Source organism: Microtus ochrogaster, chromosome 4, assembly GCF_000317375.1.
Source record: "Microtus ochrogaster isolate Prairie Vole_2 chromosome 4, MicOch1.0, whole genome shotgun sequence".
Classification (NCBI taxonomy): Eukaryota; Metazoa; Chordata; class Mammalia; order Rodentia; family Cricetidae; genus Microtus; species Microtus ochrogaster.
In genome coordinates this window covers 89,621,495-89,626,640 of record NC_022011.1, presented here as the reverse complement: position 1 = coordinate 89,626,640, position 5,146 = coordinate 89,621,495, and positions in this window count along the sequence as shown.

The window sequence follows — 5,146 nt, the reverse complement described above, 5'->3', positions numbered from 1 at the left end:
GTTGAGTGTCCCGATAAGGTCCCTAAACTGATTCCTCCCAATGAATCCTCCAATCGCATTCTCCTTCTGTGAAATATTTCTATGTTATAGTTCCGGGTACTAGGAAAAGGAGATTCTGTTTTCGAGTCTGTTTTTAAAAGTGTTTCTCCACTTTAGGGTCAAAGGTAAAATCGGATCTTTACCAAAAAGAATTTCCGTATTTCTCTGGTATCATTCCCTACTTGTGTCAAGGCTGTGGAGGAGAGAAAGGAGGAAAACCCCTGAGCACAGACAAAGCAAAGGAGTTCTCAAATCCTCACCAGCATGAGACCTTGATTACTTTCTAAATATTTTCACCTCAGCCACATAGCTTGGTACACAAACAAAGCACCATGAAGTTGTGATTTGTGATCTAAAAATTATTAATGGCATAATTACTAGTTTCCACAAAATCCCATAGATATAAAAGGATGCTCATTCCATCATCTTGAGCATCACTGACATTAGTCGGCTCTGACTTTCACTGGGCCACCAATCTCAACTGGCTCTTTTTCCTAAAGACAGAGGATGGGGAAGGATTTGAAGCCTGCACTTCTGTTCATCCATCTATTGTCAACTGGAGGTTTGGCAGTCACTGAAAGGAAGATGAAGTGGAAGGGTCTTTCTCTGACCCTTACTGCTTCTATCAATTTTATCTTAGAATGGTTTTGGCAGTCAGGGCCATTTCGTGTGTATCATAAATCCTAGAAGGATTATGTAGAATCCCAAAGACAGCCATCTGACACAGGGGAGATCATGGAGTATCCCATTTCTGTTCTCGCTTTTCGCTCTCACTGCCCAAAGTGCTTACTAATATTAATCTGAACATCAGATATCTAGAAAAACAAATCACATCTCTACTAATAGGGAGTGAATGATAGCATATAGGTCACATTGGGTAAGACATGCGAATCCGATACATATGAAATACAAGTTCTGTATATACACTCTCATCTTTGCTGGTGATTTATAAGTGTTTCACCAAGATTTCTAATTCACACCCAGTTTTGGTCATCTTTGCGGAGACTACCATGGACTGAATGCATCACACTACAATCCCTGTGTAGAAGCTCTGACTTCTGCAGAGACAGAGGTGGGTGAAATGAAGAGGCATTGGCCCTCCATGATGGGGTCCCAGAACTTTACAGGGGAGGGAGATTACCGAGTGAGAAGTCACTGAGAGGCGGCCATTTACCAACTCAAACGCAGAATCTTATACTTAGTGCTGAAAATCCCACAACTAGAGCCATTTCAGTAAAAACAAATCATGAAGAGGTATTAAGATGTCCTGATTTTTTGTTATTTAAAATACTTTATACAATACAATTATTCATTATATCTTTAGTGTTATTGGTTCATTAACAGTAAATATTCAACAGAATGGGATAGGGGTTGGAGGGCTTGTCAGTGACTATCCAAAAAGAGGAAGATGTGTGGTAGAAAAGCCTTGGGAGGCACCAGTGTCCTACTGAAGTATGAGGGCAGGGATGGGTCTCTCAACAACAATTCAGGAGTCTGTTCTACGGAACAGTGTATGCACCGAGGACTGAAGATACCCAGGAACTCACAACATCCCATCCCTCTTTCCTCTCAACTATAAACCCTCCTCTAGTTACACCTGATCGTCTCACACCTCTGCGCACCATCCTGTTAGCGTATACCTTCCAGTCCACAAAAATACACTTTGTTGAGTGGTTAATTTATCTCTTTTGCAACCCATTCCTCCACTAAGCCTATTTTAGGTAACTGGTCCATGAATGCTGAAAAGGGTGAGGAATGGTGTTTGATGAGAAGCCAAAATCATACTGGCGAAATTGTTTCAGAAACATCAATGATTCCACAACTATCAGACTCCCCCCATGCCATCTTCAAGAGTTACTACTCATAATCATATGTGTTATTTAATTGGACTTTAATTTTTAACTTATTGAACAGTTAGATATTTATGTAGTCACAAACCTTGCTGCTAAGGTGGGTGAAATCAAAGAGAGAAATGAAGCCACTTGGTTTGCCTTTCCATGGAGAAGTTGAAACATTTGAAACATTCATAACGGAAAAATATTATTTTCTACTCATGTCTATCCTGTGTCTCCTTTGATATCTCCTTTTTCTGTTCTGTTACTAAATAAAACTAATTGAATCCAATTGAACAGGCAAGAGTGCTTGAGATTGGGGTGTGTTGTGATGTGGTCTTGTCTCTATCTATATTGGTGAGAAGTTGAATCACAGAGGAATGATAATACGCAACCAGCAGCTAAAATCACCTGCCAGAGTGCCACAGATTGGACTACAATTACTAGGATCATCGAGGGTGCTTTTCAAAAGTTAAGAGAGCTCTAATGCAGATCTGTGAAGTTGCAATTTCCCGTGGCAATCTGTGGCAATAAGGAGATTTTTAAGTCACACTCAAGTTGAAAAGTCACACCTTGAAACCTCACATGACAGCCAGAAGCAATGCAGTCCTCTTGTTCTGCAGGTGCTAATTTAATCGCATTTATGAATCATTCATTTTTGTAACACTTCAGTTAACTGGCACTCAATTTCTAATACCCAATAGACGAACGGCTTTGTAAAACATAGAATCACTTTGGATAAGGCCCTGAGTTTCTATGTTTATCTGAATGCTATCGAGCATCCGATGTGGGATTCCCATCTGTATGCTGTGAGTACCATTAATGAATAAAGAAATTGTCTTGGGTCTGCACAGGAAATAGAGGCAGATGGGGAAAACTAAACTGAATTCTGGAAGAAAGAAGGAGGAGTTAGAGAGAAGCCATGTAGCCTCACCAGAGACAGATGCTGGGAACTTTATCCAGTAACCCACAGCCATGGGTTAATAATAATAATAATAATTTATAGTAATACACAGATTACTATAAATGGGTTAAATTAAGATATAATTGTTAGCCAATAAGAAGCTAGAGTTAATGGGTCAAGCAGTGATTTAAATAATATAATTTCTGTGTGATTATTTCGGGTCTGAGCTGCTGGGCAGCCAGGAAACAAACAAGTGTTCCCCGTACGACAGGCATCTACAGAGCCATTAACTTCTACAGAAGTTCTGGAAGGGGAAAACAGAATTTCTAGGGGGTTATTTTATTTGAATCGTTAATTCAAATACAAGCAGAGCAGCTCTGCTCTAAATAGCCCTTGACAATTATTTTTTGTTAGACTTTAACGCTGAAGATTTGGCTGACGTGTGCAAGTATTGCTGTCTTTTATAATGCCATGCCTCTACTTATTAGAGGTTTAAATGTGAAATTGTGGCTGTGCTTTATGGAGAGGGGTAGTTGTTCTTCCATCATAACTTCATGATGTTCTGAGTCTAGTGTAAGCTTTTTGCACTGATTTTGTACATGACGCATCACCTTTCTGAGTAATTTATAATCTCATCAAGTCATTCATCTAATAAAATACTTTAAATTACTTCCTCAGATAATGTCAGATCATGATGACATCAAAATAGTACTCTGTGGTGTCCCATTGGCTATGTTTCTTTTGAATATGATAAAAATGTTTTTTTAAAAAAAGAAAGAAAGAATGGCCCTTTTATGGACTGAAATGTAATTTTCATTAAAATCTTTTATGATAAGCCCATCTTGTCCTTTTTTTTAAACGAAAGGGTTTTGTGTTATGCTAATAGTCATTATGGTTATTGGTTTGAGTTAAGACTGAGTATTTTCAAACTATCCAAATTTCTTTTCCTTACTCTGAAGAAGAAACCACCACTCATGTTGTTGGAGGCTGTTTATTCATTCCTGGCCACCCAAAATAATCACTCAGAAACCATATTAATTGCAATACTGCTTGGCCAATAATTCTAGCATATTCCTAACCAGCTCTTACATCTTAAATTAACCCATTTCTATTATTTTATATACCATGAGGTTCATGGCCTACTGGCAAGGTTCCAACTAACAGCTTGCCTCTTTCTTTCCTGGCAGTTACATGGCATCCCCCTGACTCCGCCTTCTTTCCCCCAGCATTGTTTAGTTTTCCCACATAGCTCTATTCTGCCCTATCACAGGCTAAAGCACCTTCTTTATTCATTAACCAATAAAAGCAACATATATAGGGAAGGACTTCCCACACCACTCATAGACACTGGGATACTTTTCTGAGCATTCAAATCTGGGGATTTTTTTATGCTACTAACAAACATAGGTTCAAGTTAACTAATATTCTTCCATGGGTTAATTTATTTCTCTGCTGTTTCACCTTATCAGTTCTCATATGACAAGTAATATTGAACCATTCTCCCTCCAAAAGAGTCATTTAAGTCCACAGTTCAGGGGATTCAGAGCCATCTCCTAAATAATCAACACCTAAAGTCCAAGAAGAAACACTGTTGTGAGCTCCAGATCTTCCACACCTACTGTTCAGGACTTTATCATTCTTCCTACCTTACTCTTGTCTCCTTTCTCAAGAGGAGTGATGTGGGTTCCCCTCTGTATGCTGTGAATACCATTGGTGAATAAAAAAACCAGCTTGGCCTGTTCATAGGGCAGAACTTAGATAGGTGGGGAAAACTAAACTGAATGCTGGGAAAAAGAAGGGCAGAGTCAAAGAGAAGCCATGTAGCCCCATCAGGAGACAGACACCAGAACTTTATCTGGTAAGCCACAGCCTTGTGTTAATACACAGATTAATGGAGATGGGTTAAATTAAGATGTAAGAGTTAGCAAATAATAAGCTAGAGCTAATGGGCCAAGTAGTGATTTAAATAATACAGTTTCTGTGTGATTATTTCAGGGCTGAGCAGCTGGAAACCAACAAATGGCCTCAACACAACAGGGTTAGAAAATTGGCTCAAACAGTGAAATGCCTGATGAACAAAGATGAAGATGCAAGTTCAGATATCCAACACTCACCAGAAAAGCAATATAGGCTAGGGTGCAGGTCTGCAATCCCAACTCAGAGAGGTGGAGACAGGAGGTTTTGGGGAGCTCAGATAATTTAGCAGAACCAACGAGCGCCATGTGCAAGGAAAGACAATGTCTCAAAATGAAGTTGAAAGTAACCAAGGGAGGCACCCAACATCACCCACATTCACATATCCAGACACACGCGCACACACACACAGAGAGAGAGAGAGAGAGAGAGAGAGAGAGAGAGAGAGAGAGAGAGA